General features: G+C 34.2%; 1 protein-coding gene across 2 annotated transcripts in view; it reads left to right on the top strand.

Annotated features, from left to right (window-relative positions):
* Nucleotides 1-25045, top strand: part of KIAA0825 (KIAA0825 ortholog) — a 229984-nt gene that overhangs the window by 165645 nt on the left and 39294 nt on the right. The window lies entirely within an intron of this gene.

The following is a 25045-nucleotide window of genomic DNA, read 5'->3' as shown; positions in this document are numbered from 1 at the left end:
TATGGAAGAAAGAGAAGCATCTAATAAGCTATAAATGAGTAATAACCTTTATACCTCAGACATTTAAATGTTTTGTGAAATAAATGTTTAATGGAATTGATTTTATAGTTCAATTAATAATATAAACAAAGTTTTAAAATGCTTTAAAATCATTTAATTTTATGTTTTTTATTTGTTTGTTGTTTTCTAATTTTAATGCAATTTACAAATTTTCCACTGACATTCTTTTTCACATTGAACATATCATTATATCAGAACCAATGTCTCCTGACATCATATATGTGATCTTGGAGTATTTTTATTCTTGAATTCAAGGCTAATCTTCACAGGCTAGAATTATAGTTACATAGTTATTTGGTAATTTGTAATAAAAATTGGTTTGATGATGTCTTTATCTATAGTGCCAATAATAGATACATATCCAAACGAGCCCTTGGGAAGGACATTTCTGTATATTTTTCCTTTAATGCATATATACATTTAAATTATACACAAATGTAAATCTGTTTTTTTCTTGAAGTGCTGTAAAATCATTGTAAAAGTATTTAATTTCAAGAAAGTTGTATTTCTTACATTTTTTGTTATTGCTCCTCAAGAAGTTGATATATTGACAGTGTGTGGTACGTATAGTGATAAATAGTGATTACTCAGGTAGAATTTTTGGTGATTCTAGTTAGACATTAAGAAGGCTTGCAGCAGGTCTTGCTTTTTATGTAAAATAACATGAATGGCACATAGAATGTCTGGCACGACTCAAAGAGCGTATTGCTTATTTCTATTCATTTGAATTTAATTGTATCCAACCTTTTGTTTGGATCTGTTTTCATGAGAATGGTTCTTCAGATACTCTGTCTCTGGAGACAGAATAATTTTTTATTGTTCCTGCTATGGATAAGGACAAGTGATGGATTCTATATGCAAGCTAATTGTCCAACAGAAAACATTTTTTTATTAGGTCGCTGTAGGTACATAGAAGTGTAATGAGTATTTTACAATCTCTTTGTACTTCCTGCACAACAGTTTCAATCTTAGAATAAATGTTATAAACACTCACACATATTAAAAAACAGCTATTCAGAAGAAACAGAAAAAAAGTAATAATAATCTAAGGTATAAGCCTTTATACTGAAGAGAAATGTCATCTGGCCTGCATGTAGAGCACCCTAATCACCCAACAAATTCCATGGGGGACTGGGCAGGTCTGCCTTCATAACCTTGAAGGGGAACACAGGCCCGAGGAGTTTCAGAAAAAACATTTTCTCCTCATATCCTGTGCATTAAAAAGTGCATTAAAAAAAATGGCTTATTGTACAGTTCATTATACCTTTCCTTCTTCTGGAAAAAAAAAAAAAAAAAAGGAACTTTTCTCAAGTTGGACTGGAGATCCATATGAGTTTTCGTATAGACAATAGCTCTAAGATGATAAAGGAAATATTTTACTTTAAAAGTAGGTGCTATGACCCCCAAAATGTCAGTGTTTTCCTTCTGTTAAGATATGTTATTAAGTTGCTGTCATTTTCCTCCTTGTGTCTTGGCACAGAACTTGTAAATAAAATGGTGGTACAAGTACGCTTAACAGAGAGACAAACAAAATAGAGATCCAGCATGTCTAGAAAAATGTAACTTTCTTTGATTGTGTGCAGGAGAGCTGGGCTATAAAATTAAGCAAACATAATGAAATGGATTTTGCTTGAAAACAACAGAACGTCCAAAGTGAACAGCAGAAATTAAATCTGAGAATATTGGAAGACAGCAGCCAGAGATCAAAGTCCTTTTTTTTCCTCATCAATTCAGTCTGCCCTTTCTCTACAATTGATACTTGTATATCACTTTCCTTCATATAACTTCGTATAATTTAGAGGTTTTTTCCAACATTGGTGATTCTGATTCTATCACTTCTGAATACTGGTATTAAAATAGGACTGTATGAACACACACATGCATACACACACGTATTTAAAGAAGGACAAGTGGTATAAAAGTTACTTACGTTATCCAAATACCAAATGTGTTGGTTTTGAAGTATATCTCATTCCATGATTCCATTGTGATCATTCACAGAAGAACCTGATATTCCTCATGTAAAATGAGATAAGGAGAAAACAGTAACAATAACACAGTCTGAAATGTAAAGAGATTTGGCAAATAAAAGTGTAATTCTGCTTTATAGCACCAATGAACTTCTGTCTCTGCAGAGCTGAAAAACTACCAACTACTGCTTACTAGAAGACGAGAAAGAAAATAGCACCAGTAAATTTTTTTAATTAGAAAAAAGACTTGTTCACAAATAAACTCAGGTGAATCAGTGGAATTTGATCACATTTATGGAATTTTATCCATGGTTTTGAAATTTCAGAATGAAATGTTTATTCAGATTTTCTATTGGTAATTTTTCTTCTTCTGTACTAATTACTCTGATGATTTTTGATTGAGATTTATCTTGGTGTATTCTGCTTTGGGCTTTTCCCAAGTCTTATGTGATGTGACACATATTCTGTCCAGTCAGGTTCTCATCCTTCTGACCTTTTATATGGTAAACGTAGTATGTGTGCTTCCAGTCTTCTGGGTGAAGATATCCTGCATGTGTGTCCCTCTGATCATTCTTTTCTCAAATGGACTGTTATTTTGCAGTTTACAATCTTTCTTAGGAACATGTGTTTATAGAAGTATTTCTTGTTTGGCATTAAATCCCAATGGGTTTAAAGTTCATAAAGATTTCACAAAATTGATTGTTGGGTGGGTTGTGGGGCAGACTATGAGTCTACTGCTAGTCAAACTGAAGCTGTAGTCTTCATGAAAACTATGCAGTTCTGAGTGACTGGGACAAGTATTTATTCGGGTTCAGTTGCTAGGAAGAGATGGTAATATCAACTTCAAAGCATACTGTAAAGGAACAAAACTGATACTTCTCTTCTGCTTTCTGGCCCTTTTGCTCTTATAATAACAAAGCAATATCCTGAATTAAAAGATGATGACATATGCAGTCAAAATGAGAGGATTGTAATTTTTTCCTGTTATGAAGAGCTTTAATTCAGTTATTCAGTTTTTGCATAGTTTCTCCAAATAGCTCCATTTTTTGTTTTCGTTGCTTTTTCTTTTATACATACACTTAGTGCAAATACCTCTTTGAGAAAATGTGTGATGATGGATATATGGTGAGTTTAAAAAATTAGAGGTGTTCATTTTATCTGCCTGCACATCACATTATGATATCCCCAATGAGTTTCACACTAGAGAGTGGCAGAAGGTTGACAGTCAGTTGCCGGTACATTAGTAGTTGTAGAAATTGTCTGTCCAGAAGTATGCACAGTTCACTGATTTAGAACATAAGTTCTAAAGTAAAAATAAAACAACTTCTATCTTAAATTTTTTTTGGGGAAAAAAAAAAAAAAAAAAAAAAAAGAAAATGTGGAAATTTATTTATTTATTTTACTGGAGAATAATGAACAAAAGTGCTGTGCCTTTAAATGTTCCTTTGATTATTTTGGTGGCTTAATCTTATTTTTTTTAAGTTACTGTGTAAAGACTTCAGTCCTTCCTAGTAAACTTCAGATATTCCAATTGTATTATTATATCTGCGTGATTATGTCACTCCGAAAGTAATACCTACAGTTTTGAAACTTAGCCATCACCATTAGCTGTGCACTGTCACTGTTGATAAACAAGAGCCTCCATGCCACACTGTAGCTGGTGCACAGTGGAAGTGACCCACTGTCACTGTCACCACTGCTGAAACAGACTAGCACTGCCTCACTGTGCTCACACCCACTATCTGGTTTCCATCAACGTTCAGCAAGCATCAGTGAACATCAGTGTTTTTTTTTCACATGCAGGAATTCAACCTTTGCTTCATTCACACTTCCATGTCAGATGCCATTTGTCAAAATGCCCCTCTGCTGCTATCTGTCACACACAAACAAAATCTAATGGGAAATTAGTAAGAAAATACAACCATCCGCCTCTGATGCTGTGGGCCAACATCACAAAATAGGAGGCATTACTTTCAGAGCATCCGTCACAGTAGTACTGAAATCAGACAAGAAGCAAATGAAAGCTTTTAAGTATTTAATTTTTAGATTCTAGATTTGGGTTACGTTTAGCTACTTTACAAATTTTAGAGTTCAGAAATATTTTTTACTTTTGGTTTTGTTTTGTTTACAAATAGCTTTGCATAAAAATCTTAGAAAGTTCAGCTATTTTAAAATACCATGTTTGATATTTACCTTGCAGCATTAAAAAAAATTGATTGCGGCAAAGTTGTGAATGGATCTTTGTGTTTGCCTTTAGTATTTAAAGTTTGAATTCAGTAGCACATACCACCATCTTTCTAAATTTTTTAAATGATACAGTGATTTTAAAATCATAAAAGAATTTTAGAAACTAGAAATAAAATTGTCAGTAAAAATACCAATGTGGTACGTGTGTCAGTAAGTGCAAGCTGTAAGTCTCCTGGAAATGATTCTTAGAAAGATGTTGCATTCAAAATAAACATACAGTTTTTTTTCTCTTGAAAAAATAAAAGCAGAAGATAAATCACCAAGGAAAATATTTTCAAATAATCAGTAAGAAGACAGGTCCATAATATCTCTCTTTCCCTTCTGCCAGAAGAAAGCAAAAGAAAACTATTTCACAAAAGATCAAGCATAGTATTTTATTCTCATTTTTAATGTCCAGTTTTCTTTAAGTGAGCTCCACTGTCCTCACATATCAATCAGTGAATAAACACAAATGATTGATTAAACATTAGTATTTGTTAACAAATTGAATCAACTATGAATTAGGAAGTGGAAATATACAGTTAGAACAGAAAATTCTTTTACAGTTTGAACCAATGATGAAAATGATCAAATTCTACCTCACTTTTCTCAAGAAGCATTATTATTTTTCACATTTTCTTTTCCTGAACAGTTGTATTTGCTGCAGCTATCATAGAGAAATAGTTTCTTTTCACTTCTATTTTACTTTTCCAATAATCTTTTTGCTATAGCACTCCTAATCCTACAGCCCATACTCCCCCATACCCCTTTTGCACTAATATAATGTCAGAAAATGTTCTGCTTTGTTTATAACAGGATTTCCCTTCCAGATTCAAGTACCATAGAGCAGCTGGAAGCGTGTAGTGGCCGTCTGTAACAGTACTCCCATCTTTTTAGCATTAAAATTAATTTTCCTCATCTTGGCATATGAAGAACCCAAGTGTGCCCCTTACCTCATTACCTGAAATTTTACAGTGACACCAACAGCAGGGGATGTGGTGGAGCAGCTTTTTGGATATCAGAAGTAGAAGCTCTGGGACTATTAACTTGAATAGACAGTGCAATCCTGTAGTCTTTAATAGATTCTTCCTTCATGACTGCTGATGGCTGGAGCAATGTGGATGGATACCATCCAGGTTTTTCTGTCAGTCTGATAGTTTGCAATTTTCATACCTGGGTAGGAAAGCAACTAACACACGCATCTAAAGTGTATTGTTGGTATGCACTACTAATCAGCAATCTTGTTGACTGTCATAGAGGAGGCTGAATGTTCATGTGAACATGTTTATGTGTAGTACAGAGTAATGAAAGAAATGAAGAATAAAAATGAAAGTATTTTCTGGTCTGCTTTTGCTGCCGTCTGCTTGGTTTTTTTTGTGCATGAATGTTAATTTTCAGTTCCAGGTGCACATATAGTTCCATGAAGTCATCATTCCTGAGCATTATTCTACAGAAGACAGTGTTTGGGTATGGTAGGACTGTACGTAGATATATAATATGGAGTCAACAGAGGGATGTTGGATCCCAGTTGGTTACCATGATACTAAGGGGCTGAATCTAGGTAAATTTTGGCTATTCATGGTAAAAGAAATGTAGTGGGAGCCTGGTCTTCCTTGGGATGAAACTGGGAGATGTATAGTCAAAGCATCTCGGATTTCTGTAGCTAACCTCTTTTTATATTTTTGTGGAATTGAACAAAACTATATTTATGTTATCTTTTCACCTGTTCAGTATGTTTATTTTACTTCAGATTACTGTTTCAATGCCACAATTTCACATCAATTTCTTCATTTGCATTACTATATCAGCTATTTTTAGAAAAGCATATGTATTTTTATTACAGTTATTTTCTATTATATTCAGTAAGCATTCCCAATTCTGAGTTATGAGCAAGACCTCCAGAAAATCACAGATCTTTAAATATATAGGTGAAATTTTTCTTCAATTTCTGACAGTGGAATAATCTTCTCAGAGCACTAATGTAAGGCTTCCACAGTGACTAAATCAATTTTGAATTAGAACTTTGAAAAGAGATGCTTGCAGATATTATTACAAGCAAGAAGTCAAAAGATGAAAAGAAAGCCCTAAAAAGATAAAGAGAGGAGGAAAATATACTGAAAAATTAAAAAGGGGACTTAGAAAAAAAAAATAATGCTAAGGATAAAAAGGATGAGAGTATGAAAGGGAAGCTGAAGTGGAAAGAAAATTACAGACTAAACAATCATGTAACGAAATGCCTAGATTCACTTGCCAAATCAGTGTCAGTGAGATCCTTCCTTAGGCTCCTCTGCCGTGCTCAAAGCTGGCATTCTTTTCTCAAGCTCCGATATTGGTGTGCCATATGATAGTCATGTGAAATTGTCTTTCGTAATTTCCTTCAAAAAAAAAACTGATGTGATTTTTTCACTACTTAAAGCCCTATAGTCTGACAGATAATCAATGAAAATGAGGGACTAGATTTAGGGACAGTAGAATTACAATGCTGAAATCAGAAAGTTAAACTTTTTGGGTCTGGGTTTAAATCTTAACATCATTCATGTGAGGAGCTGTTTTGTCCTTGACTACATAGCATTAGGATTCATGTCTTTGATCGGCACAGAAGAAACTGTGAACTGATAATTAATTGCATGTCTTCATGTAACTTTACAAATATTTTATCTGCATGCAAAAATATTCTGCATAGACATATAGCTTGAACTATGTGTTATGTGTAAATATAAATTTTAAAAATATTTACTAAATATTCTGGCATAGTATTTGTAGGTAGTATAGTAGATACACACTACTCTTGTGTGTAATCATAAAAAATGCAAACTTTTAGATACATAAAATGTCATTTTAAAATGTTAGGCCATTCTGATATATTCTGTTAGGTGGAGATCCTAAATTTCTCGTTGAAAAGTTGAATATCAAGAGATATGGCTGCCTCTTACATAAGCTTATATGCTAGAGAAATTACTTCTTTGAACATGAGAGAAGGTAATACTAAAAGCAAGAAAACTTGACTTAAGGAAATAAGTGCTTTAGGTAATTACTGAATTGTAATCATGACTTAGTATAATGATGTTTAGATTTGTTTGTTGTAAAGAGTAAAATTGAATATCTTGAATGTATTTGGCATTTAAAAAATGTTCAACATTATGGGGCAAAAAAAGGAATCGAAACAATTTTATTCTTTGAAAAGGATTTAGTCCTTTTGTTGTTGTTATTGTTATTGTTGCTTTTATTCTTATCATGTAAGCATCCTCATTAAAATCTACACACCTGATTAAAAACAGGTATTTAAAGCATAAAAATCCATTTTCAGTACGTGACACTTTATTCTCCTTGCTGCTGTTGATAATTTTGTAACTACTCAAAATATGCAAGAACTGCAAAAAAAAAAAAAAAAAAAAAAAAAAAAAAAAAAAAAAAACATGGTTTAATATTGCTGGAAGGAGTTGTTGTGATGATTTTTTTTTTTTCATGAAAAACATGGAAAATTCTATTTCATTTTTAATACATTCAATGGCTTGATCATCAATAGGGGGAGGAAAAAATTATACAGATCATTAAATTAAGAAGTAAATGACAGCCTCTGTCCTGAGAATGGTATCCACCTGACTCAAGTATTTGCAGAAGTAAGATCTTATGACAGAGCAGCCATTATCATGCAGCTCAGTATTATTTTCTGTTTTTTGAATGAAACCACGGGCTCTTTGGAAAATGGAGAAGTCTTAATCAACTATTATGCATAAAGTACTATGAAATGCATACAGCCTTTTTCCACTCATTTTTGCTTTCTGCTTAGGTTGTGTGTTTTAAATACACTCCATGGAAATGGGCACTACTGTTTTATTAGAACTTGCTTGTTTACCTCACAACTATTATTAAAGAAAGCTCTCTTTAATCTCAGATGTGCAGGCCTTATCCACTCTTTCTCATCCATATTGCTTTGTCTGTCATTAGTAATAAAAGTCAATCAAAATGACACCTAAGATGAGGCTATTTTTTAAGGATAAAAAAGAGCAATAAAAAGAAATGAAAGAATAACAGATAGCAGTATGATAATATGACTCAGAATTCTGTTAAATAAATTTCACTATTAGTGTCTTTTCTTTCCCTTACTCAAATTCCTGAACTCCTAAACTCCTCTTCTAATCCACCTGCCATGTGGCTGGCATTGTAAACATATTTATATGTCAGATTATCATTGAAATACCTTAATGCTTTCAGAAGTGTGCATCAAGTTATATGTGCCAGAAATAATGTCTTCCTACAGCTCTCAAACTTGAGCAGAAGATTCTGTGTAGTATTTCTATACAAATAGTTACAATAAATAATGCTAATGTTAAATGTTTCTTATATGATTTTTTAGGTCACACAGTATGATATTTTAGAGGATTCACTGTAAAACAACACAAGTTCATTGTAAATAAATATCAATTTTTGCCATCATATACAATTCTATATATGCAGTCACTGGCAGAGCTGTGAAATAAAGAAACCTTGCCCAAGCTTTCCTTCAACTATATTTCCTGTGTTCTTTTGAAATTAGACTTCTATACATTGACACATGTTTAATAAGAATATTTCATTTTTTCTGGTACATTTCCAGAGCTCTAGCATGCAGTGAAGGTTTTATAGTCAGTGTGCAGTGCAGCAGATGTCATTCCATTTGCCTAAGTCCTGCTGACATTTGGAGTTGTGGATTAATTGAGCTACCAAATGAAATTTAATTAAAATTAAATACAGACTTGGCCATTGTATCTGTTCATTTTTTACACTCTAGTGTGTACATTTGCAGTCAGCGCCATAGTTAATTTGTTTAATCAGGATGCTATGTGGTAGAAGCTGCACTTTGTTTTAAACTAAAATCATGACAGATGCCAAGTGGAGCATTGTTTCTGTATTTCTTGTGATACAAGTCATGTAAATGATGCTACTGATGTGCCTGAGAACAACCTAAAGGGTGTAGATTATTTGATTTGAGAAGTTCTTGCAAAAGAAAAATCTATATTAAATATGGTTTGGGGACAGTATTTTTTTAAGGTAAAAATTTTGCTTAAACTAGTTTTTTAAGTACTCTCTCACTTAGTTAGCACCAGGAAATATATTCAAAGAGAAAGAGTTACAAAGGTGAAATTTATTTCTTTCATAAAATGCCACTGTCAAAATCAGTTTAGCCTTGAGATAGAACTGCAGTGGAAATGTCAACAGAAGGCATTAAAAAATGCCAATGCTTTATGGCAATATTACTATTTTTTTAATAATTGAGAAGGTATAGACAGGTGAAACATTCCCATTTATTTTAATTCTCACAGACTGCATTAATAGGTAGCAAATACTAGTTAAAGAAGAAGTAACACTGGAGGGAATATTTATGGATTCTGTCTTTATGTATTTAATTTGGGTCCATCTGGAAACACTTAGTGCTGCTCCTTTGTACGTAGGTAGCTACTAATTCTAGGTATTCTGACTCAGTCTAATTTAGATGCCTACAGCAGCTAAAGTAGAAGGTATGAATACCTCTTCATGCATTAAAATAAAGAAGATATTAGTAGATACTAGATGCCATTCTGAATATTAGATAATAAACTTAGTGACACAATTTTTGTGTGAAAATTGAGGGCATAAAGTCTCTCATTCATACTTTACTGAATGAACAGATTAAAAAATGCCATGTGCTTTTTCAACTTTTGTCTGTCATTATCACAACAAATTTGTTCAGGTGTAATGTGACTTCCCAAGGCCAGTATGAGTTGTAAGCCTCTCTGAGGTACTGTCTAAGGGCAGGCTCAGCACCTTTGCAATGCAACTAGACCTTAGTTGCCCTGAAATATCTTTTCACGACACTCCTATGAACATAGGGATGGCAGCACAGGACAGGTCAGAGATCGTCTTACTCCATTTGTCATCTCACAACAAAGAAATACATGCTCACAGAGTAACGATCAAATGGGAAGGTCAGAGTGATGGGATAGTCACACAGCTCTTGGCTTTTTTTTTTTTTTAACAGAGAAAGCACCTTTATTTAAGAGGTAGTAAACACTTTCTCCTTCTTTCTCCATTTGAAAAGAGTGGAAACTTTTTAATAGGCTTTTTGTGCCCACAGTATTGCATAACTTATCTGCACACTGCATGAAAAAAATGTTTGGTGTTTTTAACCAGCTGCCATTCTCTGCATTTGAGGTCTAGCTGCTCATTTGTTAGAAGGGGCAGTACACAGTGGATTCCTCATCTCTAAATCCTTGCTGCTTGAGGTTTTGTAGGCTTCATTCATACCCTGCCCTGCTATCTCTTTTCCAAATAGAAGTAGCATCACCTATTTTCATTCAGACATTCTATATCTACTTTTTTTAAAGTTGGATTAGACAGATGGGGGAACAAGAAGTGCATATGGTATTCAGTACAGAAGCAAGACGTGGATTTCTACTCACTGGAAAGTACAGTGCTCTGTATTTTCCGATTAAGTCCAAATGCTTACATCTCATTACTGTGTTTTTTAATATTTTTTTATTTTTTAATTTCTACCATTAAACTTTTATTTTCCCAGGACAGCTTAAAGCCTTAATTTATTTTTTACAAGTGGTAACAACCAGCTTAAATCCCACTGTTTTATAGCTAGTTAGGACTGAGATTGCCTTGTGCATCTTTATGCATTTGTTTTTGTTTTATATCTAACTGTAGTTTCCACTATCATTTCTTGGCTTTACTACTTGGAAATGGGGTCTGTCATCAGCAAACTTTGTCATCTAATTGGTCATTCACCATTTTCTCATCATTGTTGAATATGGTTGAACATCTTGAATTCTTGTTGAATTTCTCTGGAGTGCATCATGTGAACTGGCCGTCTATCCTTATCTGTTTCCCATGTCTTAACCACATTTATTCATGTCATGACCTTTCTTCTCTACTATTATTTCTTGGTTTGTTTTTTAAACAAAAAACGTTTTGTCCTTTTGTGAAGGACTTAGCTCTGGTGAGTCCACACCTTGAATACTTTGTTCAGTTATAGGCCCCTCACTACAAGAAGAATACTGAGGCCCTGGAGAGTTTCCAGAGAAGGGACTGTTCAGACTGGAGAAGAAGAGGCTCAGGGTAAACCTTTTCACTCCCTGCAACAGTCTGAAGGGAGGTTATGGTGAGGTGTGGTTCAGCCTCTTCTCCCATGTAGCTAGCAATAGGACTAGAGGGAATGGCCTCAAGTTGTGCCAGAGGAGATTCAGGTTGAATGCTAGGAAATAATTCTTCTCCAAGAGAGTTGTCAGGTGCTGGGATGGGCTGCCCGTGCGAGTGATGGAGTCACCATCCCTGGACGTGTTCAAGGAACACTTAGATGTTGTAATGAGGGACGTGGTTGTGGGGCAAATGTTGGTGATATATGGACAGTTGGACTGGATGATCATAGAGGTCTTTTGCAATCTTAGTGATTCTCTATGATTCTTTTGCTTAGCCAGGAGCTTTCAGAAACTCAAGCAGACTACTTGAACAGATCTCTTAGAAACCTCATTGTTGATACATTTGTCCATTTACAAAGATGGCTTGACTCGTAGCTGGCATAGCAATTTGTCTGTCTTTACACAGACTTTCTTCTATGTTTCAGTTTCTGCTTAACTTGCCTGATCACTCTTGAAGTTTCCCTGTTTGCAGATGCTGAAGAATGGGTTTTCCACATTCAGTTCCTTCATTGTCAAGGTAGTTTTAAGCCACTAGAGTTAGTGGCTTAAGTATTACTTTCCTGAGTTCCTTTAAATCTGTAAGACACATGCCACTTCATGTCAGTCTCCTGTCAATCTCCTTTTTGTGTCAATCTCCTACATTTTTTTTCCTCTGTTTATCCCATAATGCTTTCAACTGCTATTTGATGTGGCACACAGTTTTGTCTCTCCCAGTATACGCAGTTTTTCAATTTCACATGTAGCAGACCCATAGTGGTGCTGAAGTTGAGCACAACTTTTTGAATTGATGCACAGTTTCACAGTCTTTTGGGGTTGAATGTTTAACTTGAGTGCATCAAAGCTGCTGTTACTGAGTAGATCTTTGGCAGTAACATTTCAAATTAAGTCTGTTGTTCTACTCAAAACTAAGTCAAAGGTTGTTTCTTCTCTCATGGACCACTAAACAGACTGCTCCATCAATCAGCTGCTGATGATGTCTAGAAATTTAGCCATATCGTCAGGTCACAAAGTGGTATTTTTTCAATCCATGGCATGAGAGAATAGCCCAAGCCTGTATTACCACTGCATCCTCGCTGTCTGATTGTCAGTGCATCACAGGCATTGTCACTAGTTTTGGTCAGGCAGGCTGTAACATTGTTCCAGTGCTATGTTTTTCCCATTCAGGTCTCAGATTTCAATCTCTATAGGATCTTTCTTCACCCAGCTGCAGCTGACATCAAAAGTGTTTGGCTTCTGTAAATAGACTGAGCTAGAATCCTAGCTAACCTGGATTCTCAGCATCCTGCTGAAACTATGTAGCTGCAGCATTTATTAAAGTGGATTTATTTTGGAGCTTTATCTTGTATAATATCATTTTCCTCTTCTCAACTGTAATCAGTTTGACTTCTTGCTTGTATTTCTAACTGATCACGCACCTATAGCGAGGAACATGGCAATTAGCAGACAAGAGCAAATAGTGATTCTGAAGGTGTGTCCCTGGTCTTGGCTCTTACAATCAAATTCATAAAATATTTACAAATATATAAGTATTAAAAGTATTTTTAAAAGCATTTAAACGACTTGCTTGTGGTTTTTCTACCCATGTGGTGAAAAAGCGATTAACCAAGGAGCTTTGTTGACAGAGTAACTGAGACAGAATGGGAAGTAAAAAGTCATTTCCTCGGGTTTAGGAGAACCAGAAGGCCATTAATTTGGAAAGTACCTTTGGGTTAGAAAAATTCAGTGTCTATGCAGGAAACTGGCACCATGACCAGTGGGCATGTCACTGCATGAGAGAGCGCTATTACTGTGAGATGTATACTAAAATACATGTTCTTTCTTTTAATTGTAGGCATGGAAAAGAGTGATACAGTGGAGCTATAAAAAGCATAATGTCATGAATATATAAGTCTCAATGAAAGAAAATGAATAACAGGAATTATTTAGAAGATGCTGGAATAATGAAGCTAGGTAGTCATGAAGTTAACAGGATAGAGCGTTTCAAACAGGATGAGATTTCTTATGGGGAACAGAAAGATTTTAAACTTAGATTCAAAGATAATGACATGACATTCATGAGGAGTACATGAAGGATTGGAGAAGAGACAGAAGAAAGGAAGATAGGAAACAGGTATTTTTAGAGGCAATGGTCTAAATGGAGTGTGAGGAATGGAGGAAGGATATTGAGGGAAATAAAATTTTAAATTAAATATGCAACTGTGAAAGAAAGGAGATATGAAGAGACAAGACTTTGCGCATAGAGGCTGAAGATAAAGTAGCAATGTATTCTAGTAGTCAAAAAAGCATATGAGAAGATGGTTGTGGAAGCAGAGGAAGAAAAAACATTGAAGAAGAGTAAGCAGAACAGAAAGCTGGAGATGAGAATAGAAGGAACACAGTGGATTTATTTAGGTGTGTTTTTATACAACTGAAGAGATGCAAGAATATATAACAGAAATACATCAGACTTTGGTGGAATTGTCAGAGGAGAATAGGCTAGTAGTCCACCATGGCAAAAGGTCAGTATCACACATTTTTTACATCATTGAAGGGCAAGCTGATTTTAGGGGATGCTTCTTTCTGGGTATACAGAGAGTGTTTCATTGAAACCCTGAAGCAGAATATTTAGTTTGTATACTTCATGTTTCAGTTACAGATGTTTTACTCATGCAGTCCCTATTTTAAAATTTTGTTTATCTATTAGTCTCAGTTATCTGCTGACCTTGATCTTCATGGTAGCTAGTCAGTGACTTTCTTTTTAAAGCTTTAAACTATTCACACAGTTTTATGATTTTGTATTCATACGTACAGAATAGTAAAATAAGTTGCATTTATGGCTGTCACAGGCCTGCGAAGTTTTACAAGGATTTACATTTCCCTCTGTGTCTCTTTCAACTTCAGGGATGAAGTAATCTGCCAGTACTGAGGAGGTAGTCAGTAATTCTTCAGTTTCATTCTTTGTTTGGGTTCATTTAAGATCAAAACTAATCTCTCATCTTCCCCCTTTGCAAGTTTGCAAACACAAAGCATGTTTAAACAAGCTTTACATGTTTCACCTCAAAGCCAAATTAATTTTACTGCTTGGTCTTGATGTTTACAACTTTCATTTAATGGGACCATTTCTCAGTGTGGCAGAGCCTCCCTGTCCTGTCTTGATGCTGGTTCATGGTGCTGTGGGAAATGCACAGATGCACTTTTACAGTGAGAACTGGAAACTATGATAATGTGAGACAAAAAATGTCCAATTAGAAATTAATAATCTGCATGTATTATACCCCTTTGTCTATGTGGTAGAAACTCTAATATCTCTGACATTTGCTGTAGAAATTGCTCTGTGGGGTTCTCTGCTTCACATAATTTGGACTTGCCCCAAGATTATTTAATTATGGAAAAGAAATTTGTGTGGTCATTGAAACATTGTTGGAGATTTCAAGTGGAACCAACATATGCTAAGCCTATATAAATTATTAAATAGGATTTAACTTATACTTTTTCCTTTTTAACATTGTGGATGTCCGTGTGCCTAGCCTAGAGGATGCAGTCAGAGCAATTATGCCCATTTTGCAGTAGCTACTGTGCAAAGCAAAATAATTCTAATAAGCTTGTTTTAAAGACAATGGATTGTCAAACAACAACAACAAAAAAAAGAGGTTTCAGAGCAATCTCTTAAAAGTATGGCACTGTATTGGTAGTCTCAAATTTATGTCAGATAGGCTACTAAGGATATACTGGTGTCAATAGATTTTGTCAGGTGAATACTGTATAAACATTTTTCCACAATATTATTCAGATTGTGCTGTTGGGCTTTAAAGTTGTGTAGTATTGAAATTGTTTTCATCGATCTTGAGATCTGCTGCCACAGTATGTTTTATTTTCTGTTTTTTCTTTTTCTTTACTACAACATTATGTAATTCATAAATTATCCTGGGAAACTGACGGGCTTTTGTTTTCTCTCTGATAAGTGTTTTACTTTGGTGACCTCTGATCATTAGGCTGAATATTTCAGAGAAGAAGAGAATGAGACTCTGTGAGAAATGCCATTCTTTGATGCCTTTGATGAAGAGATGCTTCTTAGAGTCAGTGTGACACACAGCATGGGTGTAATCCTTGACTACAGGCCGACTTTGAACCATCATGTGCCAGCTGTGGTCAACTCTGCATTTTTTTTAAGGTGCTTTAGGGATGGACTTTTTAATGATGTAAAGACTATTGCAGAACTGCAGACCTCCTTATACTCCTTCTAGTAGCCATAAGGCATGGTTTTATAATTACACAGCTGCATTATCATTCGAAGTGCTGTAAACTGAGTATGGATAAAGAACATCAGTTGGTTTATAGTAAAGAGAAAACTTTTTTAATTTCTAGCACACCCAAATAATTTTGGCTGTGTAGCCTATAGCCTGCTTGAAATAAGGTTGAGCTCTGAAAAACCATGATGACAATAACAAGTATTGACAGTTTGAGTCAGATCCCACAGTCATGAATTTATCTAGAGACAATGTTAACTTTTAGTTGTTTTTTTCCCTGTTTTTGTTTGTCTGATAGTTCTTAAGTTTTCAGATACGCAGTATTCACATTTTTCCGCTACTTTAGAGTTTCCTTTGAAGGAAAATTAAAATGATTTTTCTTCATTTTGGTAGGATTAACTATCTCAAAATTCAAGGAACAATTATTGGATGAAATAATGTTATACTAGCTCTGCCAGGGCTTGGGTCAAGATAAAATCATTTCCTTTGTCTCTTATTTCCTACGTGATGTCTTCTGCAGATTGGGGTGGAAACATGAACAGAATTGTCTTCAGCTCTTCTCTTTTAAAAAGCTGTTTTAACTGATTGAACCTTTGGTTTATATAGTTTTCACTTGTAATATTCTGTAGGCTTTATGATGATTCTCTGGCACCAATGGAAAAAAATGGAGGAGGCGTGGGGTAATGTATGTTCATGTTAAGGCACTGACACAGAATGATTTCTTGATTTTTGCCTCTTGATTTTTGGACTGCCTAAATATCTTCAAGCATCTCTATGGTACACGCTGCAAAAATAGTATAGGGATATTATAAATGAGATACTATAGGTATCAGAAACTTAAGCAATCTGGAGTTCCCCACAGGCTAATTTTCCTTTCTGAAGTAGAGTAAATTAGCCAGCAAGAAGCTTGTGCTATTCAGAGTAGAGTGCATCTGATATCCAAGCTAGTTCATCTAAAAATAGGTTTGGAAACTTGCTATTCTTTTCAGGCTGCCATGTGGACATACGTTTATTGTGTGGCTGTGGGGTATGCATGGAACTGAAAGAGTTAAAAATCACAAATTTCTCTGCCCAGTGGTAATTTTAGAAGCATTCAAATGGGCAAAATAAAATAAGATAGAAATTTAATTTCCCTCTTGAATCTATAAATTTATTAATCAATATTAATCTTATTTCTGTGTTTATGTATTAACATTAAAATAAATGTGCAATTCACTCTAAATCCATTGTTTAATAAAAACATTCACAATTACTATTCATGTTCTTATGCTGGATTTTTGTTAGTTCTTGGTATTATATTAATTTCTGCTGGAATTAGGACTTTTATTTTCAAGTGGCTTATTTTGCCAAACTTTTACTTACTGAAAGGATAAGTGGTAGCAAAAAAACCCTGTACCTGCCAGTATTACCTATCAATATATTAATTCTTATTACAAGTGTCTGTAAAACAAAAGATGCACTGAAAATATGTGTTACTTTAAAGTTAGGAGTAAAGATGTAATGTAGATCATAGAAACTGGGGTTTCTCACTGTGATTTCATTTCATAAGGAATGTTACGATTTTCCACATCTATACAAGTTCCAAAAACCCCGTGTTGGATTTACTTTCTATATTTTCTCTGAAATACCTTTTTGAAAATATCCAATGGTATGGAAAAGTTGAATTCATCTACGTACTCAACTATGAAAAATACTCTATAACTGTGACATACGTAAAGCAACAATTAGTACAAATACGTGCCTCCTTTTATGGAGAGTGATTAGAGTAGCAAACGTGAATATCAAATTTATTTTGCCATTCCCTTTGGGTTTTTTTGTTTCTAGAAGTGAAAATCTTTTGATGATACGAAGTACGTGGTCTTGAGAAACTTCTAATCTGAAATGAAGACGTCCAAAACTATTTTAGAAAGATTTTGAACCTTTCTAACTCTCTAAATCTCAGCAGTTATGAAGACTTGCTGTATTTCTGAACTATAACAAGGAGATTTTTGTGAAATGTTCTTCATAGTGGAACTTGTTTTATATAAGAAATATACTTAAAAAGCTAATTTCTTTTCTCTTTTCTGCACTGCAATCCACAAAGTGTGATTAATAATAGATTTAAATTTGCTAAGTGCATTTACTCCTTTTGTGCCATCATAAAGAGAATCTATTACTGCAAAATTGAGGCTTAGTTCCAAATTGCGCCATTATGAAGTTTTCTTCCAGCAATGTTTTGTCTCTAATACACTTCCCTCATTGTAATTCTATTGCAAACCTGATGTCTAGCATCAAGTCTCACAATAATTATTTTAAATTGCTACTAGGAACAGTAGTCCTGGTGGGATATATTACTACCATTCTAACAAGATGAATTTCAATGCACTTGTAACCATATTATAGTGTATTATGAAAGACAGAAAATCTTTGAGTTGTAGGTAGGCAAGCAGATGCAGAATACTGAAAAAGGATTTTTATCACCTTCTTTGCACCTTATGTGGCACTTTTACATTATTAATTTAAATTAGTAGTAATAATGTATTAATATGTGTTGTGATCTATCACTATAGTACTTTTCAGTAAAACTAAGAAGCAGGATAGGGTGGAGCTTTATGAATGGAATTGTTGTTTTGATTTAATATGCTACCAGATTCAAAGGTTGGAATGTGCCTGAATGTGAGCTAATGCTGAGGTAAAAACTAATACGGAAAGTAAACCAAATGAGTGTACTATAAATGTTGATTTCAAAATAACAGAGCTCCACCTCTGCCATGAAGTTCTGCATGCCTGCTTCATAATCAGGTAGCAGATTAACTCCTGAATTCATCCCACTTAGCCTAGGAATTTAAAAGCAGTTGCTTTAAGACATGAACCCAGCTGATGTAATAAATGTATGAATGCACTGAAGCACTGCTTGTAGATTTACTATGTTGTGCAGTTCTAGAACTAAGTGCTTTTCCTGTAATTAAATGATAATCTGAAATGATTTTCACATCAAAATTCAACATCTCTCTGAAGTTATAAACAGGTAAGTCTGTCATGTCTCAATCGGAAGTGAACCTTTACATAGTGGTACTCAGAAACAGCTAAAATTGGTAGCTTCCCCAGCTTGAGGAAATTCAAAACTGAAAGTTAAGCAAGACTGAAATAATATTCTTGTGCAAACGAGAGAGTGAGGCAAACTTCTACATCACGCTATCTTAGAAGAGCAGCAGGGTGCCTGTTATTAGCTCATGTGTATGAGTTGTTAGCAACACCAGAAATTTTGAAGGATGCATAATAACAGGCAACAGGGGAACATGTGCCATGATCTGATTTTCTAAATGTCCCCCTCAGGAGAAGACAAACTGCAGTACAGTGTGTGGTGGAAAATTAGCAGTAGCTCATTACTTTTTAGCTTGAACTGGGTGGATTTCACGTTCTCAGTGTGGCAGTTGGCCTGGTTGGAAAGACAAAATGTGTTATCAGTATATATTCAAATGGCTACATGTTCAGTTTAAGGGCTTTTGCATCACGTATGGTACTAGCCTAAGTGATGTCCTTAGGTATAGCTATATACGTAACATCATACATTCTTCCTTTGGGAAAGAAAATGTATTTGTGATGGAAAAAAATATTTGAAACAGAAACAGCATTGCATGTACTGATCTATTTTCTTCAACCATTCACATACTCTTCATAACTGTTTTGTAATATCCTTCTCTTCTCCATCCCATTTCTGACTTCTAGTCTTTTCTGTGAATTCTGGAAGGAATCTAGAGTCCAGAAGCATATGTTGAAGTTGATTCTCTCTTCATGAAACATGGAAAAAAAGTGTGTAGTATTCTGTCAGTTAATTTTCAAATATGAAACATTAGCTTATGAACTAAAGGTGGTTTTTTATATTTTGTAGGATATAATCTCGTATTTCCTGTTACGTTAATTCACTGAATCGTATTGCTGTGTTTGTATTTTTGTATTTGCAATCATATCCATATAGGCTACACAGACCCATATAAGGTGCATTGCTCAAGTTATTTGTGTGCTTCCAAAAAGTTATTCAGAGAGATCATAACTTAAACACTAGTGTCCACAATGTAGTAAGACTGAAAAGAGACTTAAGCAAAATGTTCAGCACTGTCTGAAGTGGCCACATTTTCACATTCAGCCTCTGTCAGCTGACTGATGTGGCAAGGGCACTGCAGACTTAGACTTATCACTTGTTAAATTTGATTAGAAGGGGACTCAGAACCCAAGACTGAGGGCCTCTTATCCATTGCAAAGCAGAGCTAGAAGATGAAATAAGCATTTCTAGTGGATCAAGGCTAAAGTACTTGGCACCTTGCAAAGCTGATGCTGGAAACCAAGAAATGAATTGCCAATGACTACATCATTGCCATTGCTGCTAACCCTTTAAAAATAAAGTAGTTTTGCTTTTATGCACTGCCAGCTTAGTATACAGGAGGGAATTCTGTTTGTTAAAAAATACTTTCAGAATGAACATAAATGACTGTCACAAGTGTGCATCATGCAGCTTCACTAGCATGCCTCAGTCCATTGTAAAGGTATAGCTTTTCGATAGATTTGACAGTAGCTCAATATCCATATTAATCTTATCTTTTTATCTGCTTGAACTCTTACTAGAAGCATTAGAAATGACTTTTGACAAAAACTTATTATGTACAGCACTTCTAAAAGTTATTCAGTAATAATGACTTTCACCTACTTTGCTATAAATCAAATGAGCTACTAGTTGAATGGTTTCTTTCCCCCCTACCTACCCCCTAAGTGCCATTAATAACATTAATTCAGATACCATCCATTTAGTGTGGGATTTTTTTTCTTCAGTTGAAAGTGCTCATATCAGTCCACAAAGACCAGGAACTGGAATAGCATCACATTGCCTTGAACAGTTCTTTCAGTTCTAAAGGACCTCCATTCATCATTTGAAGTTATTTTGCTAAGTTTGTAAGAAATATTTTGACAAATGGATCCCATTCAAACTAAGAGCTGTACAGTGTGGGTTTTTTTTCTTAAATGAATTTTAACATAGGGTGATTAGTATACAGAGGTATATTTTCAGATATGGTGAACAACTGACTGGAATCAATAAAAAATGTATATGGTTTGCCTCTCAGTTTGCTGCCAGGTAAAAGTCAAACTATGAATCTTAAATATTTTCTGATAAATAAAAGACTACTGTTAATGCTAGGAAAGGTGTGATCCACAGCACATTTCTTAATCCAGCAGAGGCTGTTGCGGAGAGATAAACAGAATTTCATCCCAGGCCCTCTGAGTGTTAATAAAGTAAAACCGAAGATGCATAGTGATACTAAAAACATTCTTAAGTGCTAAATAAAAAATTCTGTCAGAGTGATCCTGTAACTTCACCTCTTGGGATTGATCACATCCTTCGGCTTAAAATATGAAGTGAACCTTAATGAGACATTGAAATTAGCTTGGAAATTTTTAGTAATTCTTCTTTGAACTTAGGAAAAGATTAATTCATTTGCTGGTTCAAGTAAGGCAAGAATATGTTCTGTTGAAATATTTTAATACTTAACTTGCCAACACTAGATGGCAAGAGACATATTCTATTTAATGTTAAGAAAATACTATGTGAATTTACCAATATGTGTATCAACCGTAGCTTTCAAGGGTGTTGGATGGATTATTGTCCAGAGCTAAATAAATTTGAATTCTGCAGAACTGAAATGTTGGAAATTAGCTGCATGATGTATGAACCCAAATAATAATGTTCCTGACGTAGGAAAAAGTGATGGAAATTAAACATCTAGTTATGCACAGTGTGTCTGCACAATGTGCTGCATGCACCGCATGTGTTAGAATTTCTTCTCAGTTCTTTTTTTAATCTTTTATTCATAGCATTGCAGGTGATGAAAAATTTATGCCTTGAGTCTGGCATTGAAATTAAATGCAAAATGAAAACAGAAGCAGTTTATACTGACAGCTTAAATATCTTTATCTAGCATACGGTTGCACTATAAAAATCACTGGGTGACTTTTAAAATCTCCCATGTGCAAAAATGCAAACATTGCACAATAAAGGATAAAGTTAGGACTCCTGGTATATTAACGGAAAAGTTTCCTTCATTATTATTCACTTTTAATTTCTCAGAATTGTTTCAGAATGTCAGGTGTGTGTGAATATAGATTCCTACACAGTCTATCTGGTGACACTATGACACAGTGTTCAGAAAACAACTGATTTCTGTATTACTTTTTCTGAAGAAGATTTCTATGCTTGCCCTTCTTTAAATTGGATGAGAGATAATCAATTCATCTTCTACTTCCATATTGCTGGAGTAAAAGGTTAATTATTCTGATGAGTCAGTTCCTGAATTCCTATGGTCATATTGCATGTTTTTTTGTAATAAGAGCAGATTTGTTAAGAAATGTATGTATGTTTTTAAAGGAACAATCCATATCACACCATACTTATGAAACAGTTTACTAAAGAAGCAATTTTTATTTTAGCAAAATTAGCTGTGAATAGTCATGTGGACTGTTTTTAAAATGCTGATGGGGGTTCAGGCAATTCAGTTGCTTTTTTGTTTTGTATGTCTGCAGTGATCTTTTGTTGTTACTTCTACTGTTTAGGTAACTCTAGGTCACTAATTATATTTTTTAAACTGAAATTAATAGCAACAAAATGATTGCAATGAACTTCTGTGAGTGCCTCACAAGACTGGTATAGAAGGAAGAATAGAGATTTTAACATTCCAGTAACTAAAATGTGAAGAGGAGAAGTCTATCCGTAGTCACATAGATTACTAACATTAAGCTACCAATTGCATTTTCTTATGTAGAAGTCTGTTCTACGGGGCTTAGCAGATTTACATTCAGTTTCTGATTTGTGACTTTTTACAATGCTTTATATAAATGTTAGTGCGTATAATTATGCAGATAATTTTATACAATATTAATTGTGCTAAGAGTGTACTGAAAGTCTGTTTAATTCAGTAATTCATTTGCATTTTAATGATTCTAACAGCATAAGGTTACAGAGTAAAATTGAAACATCTCGATGACTGTTACTGTAGTGTGAAGTGTTTGAAGCTCTTATTTTCTGCTCTTAAATCTATTAAATATACCATTAGTAAAATTCAAATTTAAAAACATTGAAGAGCAAATACTCAGTGAGTTACCAAAGTCAGCTGGAATGTATATTAATGTCCATTGTATAGCAAAGGATTTTTTAAAACATTTTGGAATTTGATATCTATGGCATGTTGATTTTAACATGTTCACTATAAGCATTCAGCATCCGAGAAGATAATTCTTATAGCAATAGCAGACTGAGTACATCAAATGCACTTGAGGAAAAACATTGAAATATCCTCTCAGTAGAAGACTGAATGTGAGAAACAAATTCTTTTTTTATTTTTTAATGAGATGTTCTAAAGACGTAAGATACTGTCTAGGTGATTTTTTTTACTATTATTATTCTGTGGGAATGAATGTGCTCACTTCCACAGATGCAGGCTACAACATATTCTGTTGATCTGTATCAATAGATTTTAAGTTAGCTATGTTTTCTCTCATTTCTGTCATTTCTTTTATCATATACAGATTTAATATCAGCATGAATAAATCTAAATTGTTTGCTTCTTTCTTCCTAATTCCTGAAGCAATGTAAAAGCCTAGAGAGGTTTGAAGTGACAGGATTACAAGCAGTCTTTTGCATACATGGCCTTTAGGGATGAGCGGCTACCTTGCATCTAATAAACAAGAAAGTGAATTCGTTGAATAATGAATTAAGTGGCATAAGTTGTGATAACAAGGAGCAAATGTAACTTCAGACAAATGGTATTTGCTTTGTGTGGGGTTATCTGAGAGGGCTGATGCTTCGCCAAGGGATATCAAAAAAAGGCTCATTATATTAAGATGTTCTTTCACAGAACTCAGCCTAAAATGATCTTGCAATTTTTTCATTTGCTGAGCTCCTTTGTGTGCTTCTTTCAAACCAACCATCTCCACCAGGGGGATAACTGGGAATCTTTTAGGCCACCAAGTTTTGTTTAGAATGAAAATTCCTAGTGAGTTTTAGACAGGTCACCCAACAATTAAATAGAGATGTCTAATTGGTTGATCCATATTAGGGTCAGCAGCTGGTTACAGAATAAAAGCTCACAGTGCCCCACTTGCACAGTTCTGAACCAAATTAAATTATTAATCTACTCTTTGCTTCAGTGTAGCTTCACAGGGATCCCTAACCTGCCATACTGAATAAAGCAGAACTACTACTTTACATTTTCATTATGATGAATTATATTTTAAATTGCAAATACATTCCCATTTAGTTCACATGGAATATCACGTTTGATATCTTGAATTTATTCAGACAGTTAGTGTTTATGTTTATTTTGTTAATTCTAGTTATTAAATGGACATGGGGAGTCATAGGCATACAGTTACTGTAAATTAAGTATTGAAATGGTCAGAATATAAAGGAAAGGCTGAAAGAAATAAAAGGAAAATATTCACATTTTTTCTTCAACTGATATTTTTTAAATTGAGAAGGATTTTGTGTGTTGAAATGCTCTACAAGTTAATTCACAATTAAACACTATTATCTTCATAGTGGCAATGAGGAGTCAGTTCTCTTGCATTTTCTGTCTTTATATGTTTGTTGCAATTCTGTGTTATTTAATTAGTTAAAGCTTGTATGCATAATGTATTAGAGTACTCTTTCAGCAAATTATTACTGTATGAGGACAGCTGTATGTTCTCAAACAAAACTCGCTTTTTTTTTTTTTTAAGCAATTATATTTCCTAATTCCTAAAAAGAAACAGCTGATGAATCAGACACTGTGTTATTGTTCATTCTAGTCCAGTGAGGAAGATTATAATTTGAACTGTACTTTCTGAAATAATGGTAGGAAATATCCTGATACATGCTTTTTCATTATTTTTTAATTAAGTTTTGAAGGTACTTAGTGCTAGTATCTACCTGATTAAATAGGCTTGGTGTTAGATCCTGTTGCTTTTAAAAGTATGCATATTGATATGTACTGTCCTTAGGAATACTGATACAGGTCTTTTTTTTTAATTTCAACAAGTCATTTTAATGCCATTTTAAATAGACCATATCACTTTTTGAGAAAGGGACCTGTAAAGAAAATAAACAACTGATTTGTTAATTAAACTACACCTTGAATTTTGATCAGCTATTCTAAGTATTGCTTATGGAGACTTACAGTGATGGCTGTTTCTAGAGATGAAATCAAATGAATTGGATTCCTCCTATTGTGTCAATGCGTTAATTATGTAGCACTGCAGTGATCACTACAGTAACACAGTGCTGCAATCTACACCTAACCCAGTTACCATAGCCATTTTTTATGCAGTGTATCACAAAACAATAAACTACCTATTCAGCTCATGAATTATGAGTTTTAATCTCACTCTGTGTTAAGGAGGT

This window comes from Centrocercus urophasianus, unplaced genomic scaffold (assembly GCF_019232065.1).
Source record: "Centrocercus urophasianus isolate 14NV4802_14NV808 unplaced genomic scaffold, USGS_Curo_1.0 seq_21, whole genome shotgun sequence".
NCBI classification, from domain to species: Eukaryota; Metazoa; Chordata; class Aves; order Galliformes; family Phasianidae; genus Centrocercus; species Centrocercus urophasianus.
This window is presented reverse-complemented; position numbering and strand designations above follow the sequence as displayed.